This window comes from Schistocerca gregaria, chromosome X (genome assembly GCF_023897955.1).
Source record: "Schistocerca gregaria isolate iqSchGreg1 chromosome X, iqSchGreg1.2, whole genome shotgun sequence".
NCBI classification, from domain to species: domain Eukaryota; kingdom Metazoa; phylum Arthropoda; class Insecta; order Orthoptera; family Acrididae; genus Schistocerca; species Schistocerca gregaria.
The window spans coordinates 19174606-19191264 of NC_064931.1; the positions used below are offsets into that span (position 1 = coordinate 19174606).

General features: G+C 42.9%; 1 protein-coding gene across 1 annotated transcript in view; it reads left to right on the plus strand.

The window, feature by feature from the left end:
- LOC126297555 (protein Malvolio) overlaps positions 1-16659 on the plus strand; it is a 330588-nt gene that overhangs the window by 192710 nt on the left and 121219 nt on the right. The window lies entirely within an intron of this gene.

Sequence of the window (16659 nt, forward strand, 5' to 3'; positions counted from 1 at the left end):
TGACCATAGATGTTAAGTCCCATAGTGCTCAGAGCCATTTGAACCATCTCTGGCCAGTTTTATTTTGACCACTCTGTAACAGTAAACGATTTCGATCAATGAAGGGAATGAGGGAGGCGAAACGAGAAAATTATATCTCGAACCAAACCGATTGCCTTGTCGATTGCTTGCACAAGATGAGCGATGATACACAGAAATCTTAGCTGAAACCATTAGAATGTCCTGTCTAATGACCTCACGTGAAGTGAAACTTAAAGTCCCTAGAACTTAGACCTACTTAAACCTAACTAACCTAAGGACATCACACACATCCATGCCCGAGGCAGGATTCGAACCTGCGACAGTGGCAGCAGCGCGGATCCTGACTGAAGCGCCTAGAACCGCTCGGTCACACTGGCCGGCAACTGTTTTCGGCAGTTGATGATAACGAAATGAAAAATAGTGAACAGCGTCAGTGGTAACTATTTCCGGCATCTTCTTTAAAGAACAGTTATCCTGTTTATTAACAGGGGTATTCTATTTCATGTAAGACTTTTTTGCAATTTCCAGACAATTTTCACACCACCCACTCTGTATAATATACTCCACAAGCTCGCCTTGCAATTCACTGCTTGAGGAGTTTCCTTCGTATTGTTTTGGTGCTGATAGGGTTCGCGCGTGTAACATTCTGTTCTGCAGTGACTTTTGCAGCTGTCCTTTTAGTTTTCGTCACAGTCCTCTTCAGTGACCCTCTGTCATGATCACTGAACACACAATATCTTCCGCGTTGTGACTTAGCGGATGAAGGTTTTCCGCTTTTCCTATGTGCTGTATAAATCTTCGATACGGTGCCTCTTGGAACACCAAACACTTCAGCTACCTTTGTAACAGAAGCACGCACCATATGATCAGCGGCAATTCGCCCACGTTCGAATTCACTTAGCTCCGATATAATGCACAAACAACTACACAGAACACTGTTGTGGCCACAACTGACACTTCAAACGTACTGAGGGCATTGCACTTGTACCGTTCGTGATCAAATACAACAGCGCAATCTGCAGGCTTGGGCAGCATCTGCATTTATGTTCAAGCACGCATGTCTTTCGGTGTTTCCATCGTTTTGTCCAATCCATGTAAGTCAGACTGTCGTTCATCGATGGACATGCATCATTTAAACGAGGGAGGTTTGAAAACTTCTCGGAATCATCACCAGCGGTCAGCGCTACTGCTACGAGTTGTTCACGTGATATTCATTGGACTGTTGCCTTTAAACACGTGCCACGTCAGTGCACTTGGGTGAGAGCTGTGGCGGTGACATGGTTCTGTAGTTGTTCCCGAGTAGTGATTTGCGAAGATGGAAAAAGTCGAGATTCGAGCAGTGATTAAGTACAGCGTAAAGAAAGATATGAAAGCAAAGGACATTCAAGGCGATTTCCAGAATACACTGGGGGACTCTGCTCCTTCATATTCAACTGTTGCCAAGTGGACAAATGAATTTAAATTTGGTCGGGAGAGCTTAGATGACGATCCGTGCAGTGGTCGGCCAAGATGTGTCACTACTCCAGAAATCACTGCAAAAGTGCACAAAATGCTCACGGAGGATCGCAGATTGAATGTGCGTGAAATTGCTCATGCTTGCCAGGTGTCATCGGAAAGGGTATATCACATTTTAACTGAAGAATTAGAAATGAAAAAAGTATCTGCAAGGTGGGTGCCGCGACTCTTGACGCTGGATCAAAAACGCACGAGAATGGACATACTGGAACAATGTTTGGCCCATTTTAGGAGACACAAACAAGCTTTCTTGCGCCAGTTTGCAAGCACAGATGAAACTTGGGTGCACTAACATACCTCAGAGACAAAAAAAAAAAACATTCAAAGCAGTGGAAACATGCTGATTCTCCGCGACCAAAGAAAGCAAAGGCAATTCCTTCGGCGGGAAAGGTCATGGCATCAGTGTTCTGGGATGCGTAGTGGATTCTGTTTGTAGATTATCTTCTCACTTGACAAACAATTACTAGAGAATACTATGCTAACCTCTTGGACAAATTTCAACAACAGATATTCGAAAAAAGGCCAGGTTTAGCAAGGAAGAAAGTCATCTTCGATAGAGGCAATGAGCGCCCGCACACACCACGTGCTGTCGCCATGACAAAATTACACGAACTAAGATATGAATTGTTACCACATTCACCTTATTCAACTGATATGGCTCCGTCAGACTTCCATCTCTTCACAAAACTGAAAATTTTTCTTGGTGGACGAAGATTCACTTCAAATAAAGAATTGATAGCCGGAGTTGACAGCTATTTTGCAGACCTGGAGGATCATTTTCGAGATGGGATCAAGGCTCTGGAACATCGGTGGACTAAGTGCATTAATCTACAAGGAGACTAAATTGAAAAATAAAGAAGTTTCAGTGATGTAAGTATATTTTTGCTATTCCGTACCGAGAACTTTTCAAATCACCCTTGTAAAAAGTTCTTCAGTGCTAGAACTTCATCAAATCAGCACATATTTTGAGACAGAGAGTGATTTGTGATCGATTTGTTTAAATGTCTCGAGAGCGGTGCAGAGGTGCAAAATAAAATTCATAATTCATGGAAGGATAATCACCTATTTTGACTGACGTCATGAAATATATTATTCTACCTTGGAGATTACTCTCGTAAGGACCACGAAAATAAGTGTAGAAGTCAAAAACAGATCACATACACTTCGAACTGTCTTCGCTGCAAGTTAATGAGACCGTGATATTCATGCGTCCATTCAGTGACAGAATTCGTGAGGTTTTCTGCCCGAGCATTGATGCTGAAAGGAAAGCTATTTGTGGCGAGAAGGTTGACAAATGTATGCTCTTTTGTGCACAGTAGAAAGACATTGGTCAAAAAGTAGCTCATAGACTAATTTTATCAGCCTATAGATGTCACGGAATAAACTGAAAATACTACTCGAGATGTCACACGCTTAAAAATATTATGAAATTGTCTTTTTACTGTGGTATCGTCCAAAGATCTTGGTCACATACCAAAGTCGGCAATGCGAATCTATACTACAGACACTAGCGAGGACTCGCTGCAATTCGCAACGACGTATGGGACGCACTCCAGAAGACCACGCCATCCTATCAGCAACAGCAGCGCCCTCGTGCTGAGGTCAATATAGGTCGACCAGGCAAGACCTCCTCCCAAGTTTGACACCACAGCTACAGCAGTCAACATCATAGTGTAGGATCAACGAGTTACTAAGCGAGATGTCGTAGTGGTTAGCACACTGGACTCGCATTCGGAAGGACGACGGTTCAAACCCATGTCCAACCATCCTGATTTAAGTTTTCCGTGATTTCCCTAAGTTGCTTCAGGTAAATGTTGGGCTGATTTCTGTGAAAGGGCACGGCGGACTTCCTTTCACATCCTTCCCTAATCTGATGGGGCCAATGGCCTCACTGTTTGGTCCTCTCACCCGAATCAACTAACCAAACAACCAGTGAGTTGTTAAAGTATCAGATGAACTTGTGCTGTTGTAAATGTAATACATTGTACCTGAAGAGAACAGTTTGTTAATCAGTGCATCAAATGATGCTTTAATTTTCACTGACAGCTGTAAATTATGATGCAACATTGTAGCAAAGAAGTGTGTCAAAGTTAAGTAAATATTTTGTTCATTTAGATAATACATCGAACTAATATTTCATATGTTCTACACTCATGCTCATAAATTAAGGACAATTGCAGAATCTGGTGCCACACAATGTGACACTACACAAAACTGGCGCTAATAGCAAAGGCACATAGCGAACACACACGACACAGATCTGTAAGTCCACAGTATTGGTGGTAAGTTAAGAGAACCATCCAGAAACACGTGTGCTACAAAACGCCACTGTTTCCTGCACATGTACCCCGACATCAATATGAGATATGATCACCATGCACACGTACACAGGCCACACAAAGGTTGGTATACTCTGGATCAGGTGGTCGAGCAGCTGCTGGGGTATAGCCTCCCATTCTTGCACCAGTGCCTGTCAGAGCTCCTGAAGTGTCCTAGGGGTTTGAAGATGTGCAGCGATATGTCGACCGAGAGCATCCCAGACGTGCTCGATGGGGTTTAGGTCTGGAGAATAGGCAGGCCACTCCATTCGCATGATATCTTTTGTTTCAAGGTACTCCTCCACGATGGCAGCTCGGTGGGGCCGTATGTTATTTTCCACAGGAGGAAGGTGGGACCCACTGCACCCCTGAAAAGTCGGACATACTGTTGCAAAATGACGTCCCGATACACCTGACCTGTTACAGTTCCTCTGTCAAAGACGTGCAGGGGTGTACGTGCACCAATCATAATCCCACCCCGCACCATCAAACCACGACCTCCATACAGGGCCCTTTCAAGGACATTAAGGGGTTGGTATCTCGTTCCTGGTTCACGCCAGATGAAAACCCGGCGAGAATCACTGTTCAGACCACACCTGGACTCGTCTGTGAACATAACCTGGGACCACTGCTCCAATGACCACGTACTGTGTTCTTGAAACCAGGCTTCGCGGGCTCTGCCGTGACCAGGGGTCAGTGGTATGCACCTTGCAGATCTCCGGGTGAATAAACCATGTCTGTTCAGTCGTCTGTAGACTGTATGTCTGGAGACAACTTTCCAGTGGCTACAGTAAGGTCCCGAGCAAGGCTACCTGCAGTACTCCGCTTCCGTCTGCGGGCACTGATGGTGAGATATCGGTCTTCTTGTGGTGTTGTACACTGTGGACGTTCCGTACTGTAGCGCCTGTACACGTTTCGTGCCTGCTGGAATCGTTGTGGCACACGGAGTGCCTGTGCTACGACCTGCTGTGGACCAGCCTCCAGTCGCCCTAGTATTCTACCCCTCATAACGTCATCAGTATGTGTTCTCTGCGCCATTTTCAACACACAGTCAAAGTACGTCTGAAAACATCTGCACACGTGCTCGCTGCACTGTACTCTGACATCCACCAACACACCTCCGCGTATGTGGACTGCTGCGAGCGCCACCGTGCGACGACCGCAAGTCAAATACACCGCATGGTCATACCCCGGGGTGATTTAAACCCGCAAAACCACCCAACAGAGCGTTGTTTCACCATGCATCAGCATTAGCGTTAATTTATGAGCGCGAGTATAGTTTGATGTGTCACCTCACTGAGAAATCAAAGAACCCACTGTTATGGCTAGACGAAAGTAGTTTCGTCTTGTCACAACAATTACAAATTACAGAAATTTCCACAAGTATGTCATTCCAGGGGAGGCAGTTTACATTGACGATATTCGAATATTGCAAACAAAAACGCTTATTTACAATAAAAGCCCTGAAACTATCTCTTGGTGAAGGGCACCTTAATTTATATCGTTACCGTGGTCAGGGACTTTGTAAGTCATCGTGGAACGGTAAGAGATGTAGCTTGAACGATGGCAAAGTTAACTCTTCCACGGTAGAGCATAATTCTCTATTATTCCAATCTCGTATAGGGCGGAAAGAATGAACACCTATACCTTTTCGTACGAGCTCTGATTTCCCTTATTTTATCGTGGTGATCGTTCCTCCCAGTGTATGTCGGTGTCAACAAAATATTTTCGCATTCCGAGGAGAAATTTGGTGATTGGAATTTCGTGAGAAGATTCCGTCGCAACGTAAAACGCCTTTCTCTTAATGATGCCAAGCCAAATCCTGTATCATTTCTGTGACATTCCATCCAATATATCGCGATAATACAAAACGTGCTGCCTTTTTTGGAACTTTTTCTATGTACTCCGCCAGTCCTATCTGGTAAAGATCCCACACCGCGCAGCAGTATTCCAAAAGATAGTATTAACGGACGAGAAAGTTGAAAGAAGAGTAGCAACTCTTTGTATTATCGAGAAACCTGGTGAGAGTGTCACGGGTGTGATACAGGATTTCGGGTAGACATCATTAAAACAAAGGGCGGCGGGATCTTCTCGCAAAATTTCAGCCACCAACTTTCTCCTCCGAATGCCAAAATATTTGTTGACGCCAACCTAGATAGGAAGAAACTATCATATAATAAAATAAGGCAAATCAGATCTCGCACGGAAAGATAGGTGTTCGAGAATGGACTAATAGACAATTATTGTGAAGGTGGTTCGATGAACCCTCTGCCAGTCACTTAAAAGTGATTTTCACAGTATCCAACTAGATGTAGATGTAGATGTACACTACTGGCCATTAAAATTGCTACACCACGAAGATGACGTGCTACAGACGCGAAATTTAACCGTCAGGAAGAAGGTGTTGTGATACGCAAATGATTAGCCTTTCAGAGCATTCACACAAGGTTGGCTCCGGTGGCGACACCTACAACGCGCTGACATGAGGAAAGTTTCCAACCGATTTCTCATACATAAACAGTAGCTGACCGGCGTTGCTGGTGAAACGTTGTTGTGATGCCTCGTGTAAGGAGGAGAAATGCGTACCATTACGTTTCCGACTTTGATAAAGGTCGGATTGTAGCCTATCGCGATTGTGGTTTATCGTATCGCGACATTGCTGCTCGCGTTAGTCGAGATCCAATGACTGTTAGCAGAATATGGAATCGGTGGCTTCAGGAGCGTAATACGGAACGCCGTGTTGGATCCCAACGGCCTCGTATCACTAGCACTCGAGATGACAGGCATCTTATGCGCATGCTGTAACGGATCGTGCAGCCACGTCTCGATCCCTGAGTCAGCAGATGGGGACGTTTGCAAGACAACAACCATCTTCACGAACAGTTCGACGACTTTTGCAGCAGCAAGGACTAACAGCTCGGAGACAATGGCTGCGGTTACCCTAGACGCTGCATCACAGACAGGAGCGCCTGCGATGGTGTACTCAGCGACGAACCTGGGTGCACGAATGGCAAAACGTCATTTTTTCGGATGAATACAGGTTCTGTTTACAGCATCATGATGGTCGCATCCGTGTTTAGCGACATCGCGGTGAATTCACATTGGAAGCGTGTATTCGTCATCGCCATACTGACGTATCACCCGGCGTGATGGTATGAGGTGCCATTGGTTACACGTCTCGGTCACCTCTTGTTCGCATTGACGGCTCTTTGAACAGTGGACGTTACATTTCAGATGTGTTACGACCCGTGGCTCTACCCTTCTTTCGATTCCTGCGAAACCCTACATTTCAGCAGGAGAATGCACGACCGCATATTGCAGGTCCTGTACGGGCCTTTCTGGATACAGAAAATGTTCGACTGCTGCCGTGGCCGGCACATTCTCCAGATCTCTCACCAATTGAAAACGTCTGGTCAATGGTGGCCGAGCAACTGGCTCGTTACAGTACGCCAGTCACTACTCTTGATGAACTGTGGTATCGTGTTGAAGCTGCATGGGCAGCTGTACCTGTACACGCCATCCAAACTCTGTTAGACTCAATGCCCAGGAGTATCAAGGCCGTTATTACGGCTAGAGGTGGTTGTACTGGGTGCTAATTTCTCAGGATCTATGCACCCAAATTGTGTGCAAATGTAAACCCATGTCAGTTCTAGTATAACATATTTGTACAATGAATACCAGTTTATCATCTGCATTTCTTCTTGGTGTAGCAATATTAATGGCCAGTAGTGTATGTTTCTTAAAAGCTGGTTCATGCTTAGGGCACTTGTATTTGTAACATGTAAACGCTGTAGGGAAGTCCATCCTCAACGAAAGTGGCATGGCACGATGTAAAAGGTGGGTTTGGCGGTCGAACAGAGCGGTTCCTTTGTGTGAACGGCACGCATTGTGTGGCTAGCCTTAGCACGGTACACGTCGACGGTGCTAAGAGAGGCAATTGGAAGCTGCGTTAGAAGGGATTTGCCTCGGGTGTGGATCTGGCTGTTATTTGGTATTCACGGAACAATGGAATGGCTCTAATATGTTGAAAGTCATACGCCAAGAAGAGATTTTGTAGAGCATTCGCACATCAAGAACCGAGAGTACAGTTAGCCACCATTTCGCCTGCCACTAATCTTCGCCACTGCCTCACGGACTTCATACATTCAGTTACGCAATGTATATTAGCATGGACCAGTTAATTTGAGCGTTGTTTCAATAATAATCACATAAAACGTCAGTTCGTGTTCGAAACCATAACTTCAATCCTGATCACGAAACTACGCTGAGTCCCCACCTAAGTGATACTAAAACCGAGTATCCTGTTTTAAATGAACGATTGTGGCATTCGTTTGTTTAAAAGTGATTTTTTGGCCTAAGTAAACGGAGTAGCAAAAGTTAAAGTACGAGTAAAATTTGTATGCTTTGTTTATGGATTACTACAAGTGAAATTGTTAAGGTAGGAAGTTTAAGAACAAAAATTTAAACATCAGTCAATAGGAAAGTGAAACCCTTAATTACTTAAAAGCTTAAACCGTGAAAGTGAAGTTGGATAGGCTTTTGCTAAAGTATCCTTAGTTTAATATAAAATATAGTTTTGTAGGATTACAGTACAAGATTGTGTAAATATTATTGCCAACAATACCTGCTTCACAGGTGATTAAAATACAAGTACATATAAATTTTAATGAACCGATTTGCGGTAGACTGTTATAAGCGAAGTTATGCACATTTTTAAAGATAGTGTAGTTTTGGTACCCATCATGAATGGTTCCTTTCGAAGTTAATTAAGTCCAGTGTTGCATTTTATTACCTTGCAAAGTAATTTAAGTGAATGATTAGCTTTTAGAGGTAGTTTTTACGTTTGCAATAATCAAAGACCCTTGGCTAGTGAAACTATACCAGTTTATTGGTCCCCCATCATATTGACCTATTACGAAAAAATGAACTATTACTGTTACTAAGGAAAACTGCTATATGCAGAGGAACTTAAACAGTGTATTTAAGATGTTATTCATCTTCATTTGTGTTATTCATGCCATTCATGCCCCTCATGTCCAAATTAGTTGTGCACTTCATGCAGTGATGATTCAGTATTTTGATTAAGTACTGCTAATGATTGTGGTCGTAATTAGCATGAGCTCGTTGCAATTTTTCTCCCCATAATTTACTGGTGTGTGTGTTATTGGTAGCTGCTGCTACACACAGTACGGAGTGCACTGTCCCAGTTAGTATGTGTTTGCTATTCAAAGGGAAATCTCAATAAAAGTAACTTCAATGACTAATATCCAACTTTATCAAGTATATATTTCCAAATTAATGTCCCTAATTAGACTGGTGACTGTTTATTTTTTTCATTCACTTATAATTTTACCACTTCTGTTAACTCCCAAGGTTAGGGCCCGTTTGGTTTTACTGTTAACATAATTCGCAATTATAGTCAGGTACCCAATTCCATTAGACACACGTACGGTCGAACTTCGAAATCATCTCAGAGAGTAACATTAGCGTGTTCCACGGCACGTTAGTGTTACACGTGACTTTTCCCGTGACAGAACTAAAGGTTCAATTATTAGGGATAGTGCTACTAGCTCTTGGAGACGATGTTACAAATCGCAACTTATTCTACCACTTCATATTCGCAACTTGTTCTTCTACCTCGTGTGCCAGCCTAGCTGTCTTCAGCATTTCAGTCAGCCATCGAAAGGATGGTCTCAGAACTCAGGCGACAGGTTTCATTAGAGTCAAAATATACCACGACTTGCAGTCAGCTGCAGCCAGTGCGATTGATAGTCGCCGGTAGAACTTGCTCCAGACATATCGATTTCGTATGTATCCCTTCACCGCTTGGGCGCCGTTTTCGATGGACTCCATCTCCCTTTCTGTTGCATTCTTCTGAGAGTAGCTACCAGCCATATTTTACAGGTGAGAGTCCTCATCTGGTGTTGTTGGCCAGAGACGATCACTTCGAGGCAGATCTTCAAGGTTAAATGTTCGAATGACATCGCTGTGGTGTACGCCAATTCGGCGCCAGATCCCCGTGCTACCAACCCTTCTTGCAGCTGAGTGATGATATGCGAACGGTTTGAACTTTAAATTACCCATCAAGTTATATTGACAGACGGAACTGTGTACAGAAGTCACATTGGTCCGTTCACGATTGGAGGTACAGCCCGCTCTGCAAAACGACACAGAATGCTCGGTACTTCTGACTCCAGTACACAGGTACACAGGTACACGAAGCTATTTCGTGTGCTCAAACGAGCACCGAGATGGTGGTTTCTAATAATAATAATAATAATAACAATAAAACACTAACTATGCAAATAATATGGGTGGTGTAAAACTTTCTCTGTGAGCGGATTATATGACTCTGTAAACAAACTCCATTTTTTAGTTTGTGTCACTACAGGGAAAAATCTTAGAATTTTTATTTGACAGAAAAGAGAAATTACCGCACAAGTGCTCTCAGTACGCCTCCAACACCTGTAGAAGTCACGTAGATTGTGCACTCATTAACAAGTTGTAGGATAATAGGGCGTTATTAATTTATGTTTATTCTATACTTGTCTATTCACACAGTAAAGCATCTAGCAACGGACCTCTAAATTTTGGATACTTTCATTCCCCAGCAGAAATGCGTGGAATATAAGGGTAGTATTTCTTCACATTAAAGAATTATTAGACCCAGCCGGATAGCCGCACGCGTTAGCACGCCACTTCCGGGATTCGGGGTCAGGCTGACACCGGATCGAATCCACTCGACGGATTAACGACGAGGGCCTGCCTCAATGCGCTTTTTAAGCGGTTTCCCACATCCGACTAGGCAAATGTCCCGTCTCAGGTATACGATTCGCAAACACTTTGAAAACGTTCTCATACTTTCACATGGGATAACACTAGACGTAGACAGAGAGGGGGTACACAAATTCCTTCCCGTGTCGGAGGAACTGGTGGCGACAGGAAGGTCCTCTACCACTAACATTGCCAAATCTATACTATCATGCCGTTCCCGAGGAGATATGGGATAAGGCCAGGAAAAGTAGGATTAACGAATATTCTTAACCCTCGAGCGGCGCGCTTGCGTATAAAGTGCGCCAACCGCAAATAGCATTGTCATGCACAGTTCCATTGCTGTTTTACAATAGCAAGTCCCTACCTATTCTTGCATTATTGTTTCAATTAGCACAGTGAGAAGTCGTGTTGTCATAGGTTCACGTGAGCTACAGTAATTTAAAATAAACTGCGAGTGTGTCATCTTAGTGTACGAAGTACGTCACGCGCCCGGTCGTAAGCAATTTTTCCTTCGCTTTCATTTCTTCCCTTTTCAATCTAATCAAAAGATGACACGTAGCCGGCCGCGGTGGTCTCGCGGTTAAGGCGCTCAGTCCGGAACCGCGTGACTGCTACGGTCGCAGGTTCGAATCCTGCCTCGGGCATGGATGTGTGTGATGTCCTTAGGTTAGTTAGGTTTAAGTAGTTCTAAGTTCTAGGGGACTGATGAACACAGCTGTTAAGTCCCATAGTGCTCAGAGCCATTTCTGATGACACGTAACAACCGGGTGTATCACTGTGCATGGCGAGGTCAAAGCTGACAAACAACGAGCTTGATCGATTACTCAACGAGGATCCAAAGTTAAACTCTACCAGACAACGAAAACGATAACGACTCTGAAGAAGAAAAGGAATTATCACACGAAGTGAGCACGATTCAGCTTCTAATCAAGTCCACGATTCGGATGCTGACTGTGAAGAGCCACTCTCCACTGGTGGTATTTTTGTTGGGAAGGACAAAACGAGTAAATGGAATAAAATATGTCCTAATGTGACTTCGAAAACAAAAAGAAAGAATATTGTGAAAATATTCCCTGGGCCTACACGTGCTGCCAGATGGCTCACAAGTGAAACAGAGGCTTCACGGATAGTACTTAGCCTGAAAATGATTGACGAAATACACGAACATATACATTCAATCTAATAAAGAATGTGTACAATATTCCAGAGAAAGGGAAGCTAAGAAAACTACAAGGTGTGAAATAATGGCATTGTCGGGATTACTGTATCGCATCGGGACTAAGAAATCAAACCACACAAATGTCATTGAACTGTGGATAGTAGATGGTACTGGTATGGAGATTACGAAGGCTGTGATGACCTACAAAAGATTTCTGTACCTTTTACGATGTATCCGTTTTGACGACAAGAGTACATGGCAAGTAAGGAAAGTAATTGACAAACTTGCTGCGATACGGCAAATATTGGATGTCTTTGTGGTGAACTGCGAGAACGCTTATAGTGTAGGACAATTTGTGACAGTAGACGAAAAGTTGCAAGCTCTCTGGGGTCCATGTTATTATGTTTAGTTTAACCCGAACAAACCAGCGAAGTATAGGATAAAGATTTTTGTTTTAGCAGATGCTAAAGCATTCTTCACTAGTAATATTGAAGTATATTGTGCAAAACAACCTGAAAGACCATACGATGTTTCTAATTCTTCCTGTGATATTGTAAGAAGGCTAGTTACTCACACTGAAGGCTCAGAAAGAAACGTTACAATGGATAATTGATACACTAGCTGTTCCTTAGGCAACTTTCTTTTGAAAAAGCGGCTAACATGCATCTGCACGTTGAGAAAAAAACAAACGCGAAATCCCACAAAAATTTTGCATGGGAAATGTAGGGCTATCCACTCCTCTTTATTTGGTTTTCAGAATGATATGACGCTAGTTTCGTATGTGTCGAAACAAAACAAGGTAGTTATATTACTTTCAACTATGCCCAATTTTTGAAGCATTGAAGAAAGTTACAGGTAAACCAGAAATAGTTTTGGATTACAATACAACAAAGGAAGAAGTCGACACAGTCGATCAGATGGGAGGTACGTATTCCGTCTCATGGGTGACAAGAAGATGGCCATTGGTTGTATTCTATGCTGTAATGGATACAGCAGGAATCAATGCTCAAAGAATTTTTCATGCAAATGAAACAAATCCAGAAAAGAAGATTTTGCACTGTCTCTTATGAAGCCTCAACTAGTGGAAAGAGCTAATATTCCTTCACTTCCTGCCGACATTGCAACTTTCCTCGTGAAACACAAAGATCAACGTGTTGAAAGAACTGAGGAGCGTACCGCCAAGAAAAGAGGTCGGAGTGTGACATGTGGATGAGCAACGCATCTACTACCAGAAGGTGTAACTCATGCCATAGCTCTGTCTGAAAATGACATTAAAAACAATGCATACATGTGAGAAGTGTAATGAATTTCCCGAAAATGCGCAAGACAATTAACTGTGTTCATGGAAGAAATTTGGGATAACTGATATTTCTTCAACAAAGCCTTTGTCCTTTTATATAGCAACGAACGAGTGTTTTTGTTCAGTATGTGCTTAAAAAAGTGTTGGAATAGATTGATATGTCAACTGCGGAACACAGAATAATTTGGAAGTTTCGTATTTGTTTAATCAAATAGTAAATTGTTGTTTGTTGTTGTCTTCAGTCCTGAGACTGGTTTGACGCAGCTCTGCATGCTACTCTATCCTGTGCAAGCTTCTTCATCTCCCAGTACTTACTGCAACCTACATCCTTCTGAATCTGCTTAGTGTATTCATCTCTAGGCCTCCCTCTACGATTTTTACCCTCCACGCTGCCCTCCAATGCTAAATTTGTGATCCCTCGATGCCTCAGAACATGTCCTACCAACCGCTCCCTTCTTCTTGTCAAGTTGTGCCACAAACTCGTCCTACCAACCGCTCCCTTCTTCTAATCCAGTTGTGCCACAAACTTCTCTTCTCCCCAATCCTGTTCAATACCTCCTCATTAGTTACGTGATCTATCTACCTTATCTTCAGCATTCTTCTGTAGCACCACATTTCGAAAGCTTCTATTCTCTTCTTGTCCGAACTAGTTATCGTCCATGTTTCACTTCCATACATGGTTACACTCCAAACAAATACTTTCAGAAACGACTTCCTGATACATAAATCTATATTCGATGTTAAAAAATTTCTCTTCTTCAGATACGCTTTCCTTGCCATTGCCAGTCTACATTTTATATCCTCTCTACTTCGACCATCATCAGTTATTTTACTTCCTAAATAGCAAAACTCTTTTACTACTTTAAGTGTCTCATTTCCTAATCTAATTCCCTCAGCATCACCCGATTTAATTTGACTACATTCCATTATCCTCGTTTTGCTTTTGTTGATGTTCATCTTATATCCTCCTTTCAAGACACTGTCCATTCCGTTCAACTGCTCTTCCAAGTCCTTTGCCGTCTCTGACAGAATTACAATGTCATCGGCGAACCTCAAAGTTTTTACTTCTTCTCCAAGAATTTTAATACCTTCTCCGAATTTTTTTTTTGTTTCCTTTACTGCTTGCTCAATATACAGATTGAATAACATCGGGGAGAGGCTACTACCCTGTCTCACTCCTTTCCCAACCACTGCTTCCCTTTCATGCCCCTCGACTCTTATGACTGCCATCTGGTTTCTGTACAAATTGTAAATAGCCTTTCGCTCCCTGTATTTTATCCCTGCCACCTTTAGAATTTGAAAGAGAGTATTCCAGTCAACATTGTCAAAAGCTTTCTCTAAGTCTACAAATGCTAGAAACGTAGGTTTGCCTTTTCTTAATCTTTCTTCTAAAATAAGTCGTTAGGTCAGTATCGCCTCACGTGTTCCAACATTTCTACAGAATCCAAACTGATCCTCCCCGCGGTCCGCATCTTCCAGTTTTTCCATTTGTCTGTAAAGAATTCGCGTTAATATTTTGCAGCTGAGACTTATTAAACTGATAGTTCGGTAATTTTCACATCTGTCAGCACGTGCTCTCTTTGGGATTGGAATTATTATATTCTTCTTGAAGCCTGAGGGTATTTCGCCTGTCTCGTACATCTAGCTCACCAGCTGGTAGAGTTTTGTTATGACTGGCTCTCCCAAGGCTGTAAGTAGTTCTAATGGAATGTTGTCTACTCCGGGGGCCTTGTTTCGACTCAGGTCTTTCAGTGCTCTGTCAAACTCTTCACAAAGTATCTTATCCCCCATTTAGTCTTCATCTACATCCTCTTCCATTTCCATAATATTGTCCTCGAGTACATCGCCCTTGTATAAACCTTCTATATACTCCTTCCACCTTTCTGCCTTCCCTTCTTTGCCTTCCCTTCTTTGCTTAGAACTGGGTTCCAATCTGAGCTCTTGATATTCATACACGTGGTTCTCTTCTCTCCAAAGGGCTGTTTAATTTTCCTGTAGGCAGTATCTATGTTACCCCTAGTGAGATAAGCTTCTACATCCTTACATTTGTCCTCTAGCCATCCCTGCTTAGCCATTTTGCACTTCTTGTCGATCTCATTTTTGAGACGTTTGTATTCCTTTTTGCCTGCTTTATTTACTGCACTTTTATATATTCTCCTTTCATCAATTAAATTCAATATTTCTTCTGTTACCCAAGGATTTCTAGCAGCCCTTGTCTTTTTACCTACTTTATCTTCTGCTGCCTTCACTACTTCATCCCTCAGAGCTACCCATTCTTCTTCTACTGTGTTTCTTTCCCCCATTCCTGTCAATTGTTCCCTTATGCTCTCCTTGAAACTCTGTACAACCTCTGGTTCTTTCAGCTTATCCAGATCCCATGTCCTTAAATTCCCACCTTTTTGCAGTTTCTTCAGTTTTAATCTACAGGTCGTAACCAATAGAGTGTGGTCAGAGTCCACATCTGCCCCTGGAAATGTCTTACAATTTAAAACCTGGTTCCTAAATCTCTGTCTTACCATTATATAATCTATCTGATACCTTTTAGTATCTCCAGGATTCTTCCATGTATACAACCTTCTTTTATGATTCTTGAACCAAGTGTTAGCTATGATTAAGTTATGCTCTGTGCAAAATTCTACTAGACGGCTTCCTCTTTCATTTCTTAGCCCCAAATCCATAATCACCTACTATGTTTCCTTCTCTCCCTTTTCCTACTGACGAATTCCAGTCACCCATGACTATTAAATTTTCGTCTCCCTTCATTACCTGAATAATTTGTTTTATCTCATCATACATTTCTTCAATTTCTTCGTCATCTGCAGAGCTAGTTGGCATATAAACTTGTACTACTGTAGTAGGTGTGGGCTTCGTATCTATCTTGGCCACAATAATGCGTTCACTATTCTGTTTGTAGTAGCTTACCCGCACTCCTATTTTTTATTCATTATTAAACCTACTCCTGCATTACCCCTATTTGATTTTGTAATTATAACCCTGTATTCACCTGACCAAAAGTCTTGTTCCTCCTGCCACCGAACTTCACTAATTCCCACTATATCTAACTTTAACCTATCCATTTCCCTTTTTAAATTTTCTAACCTACCTGCCTGATTAAGGAATCTGACATTCCACGCTCCGATCCGTAGAACGCCAGTTTTCTTTCTCCTGATAACGACGTCCTCCTCAGTAGTCCCCGCCCGGAGATCCGTATGGGGGACTGTTTTACCTCCGGAATATTTTACCCAAGAGGACACCATCGTCATTTTATCATACAGTAAAGCTGCATGTCCTCGGGAAAAATTACGGCTGCAGTTTCCCCTTGCTTTCAGCCGTTCGCAGTACCAGCACAGCAAGGCCGTTTTGGTTAATGTTGCAAGGCCAGATCAGTCAATCATCCAGACTGTTTGTTGCCCCTGCAACTACTGAAAAGGCTGCTGCCCCTCTTCAGGAACCACATGTTTGTTTGGCCTCTCAACAGATACCCCTCCGTTGTGGTTGCACCTACGGTACGGCCATCTGTATCGCTGAGGCACGCAAGCCTCCCCACCAACGGCAAGGTCCATGGTTCATGG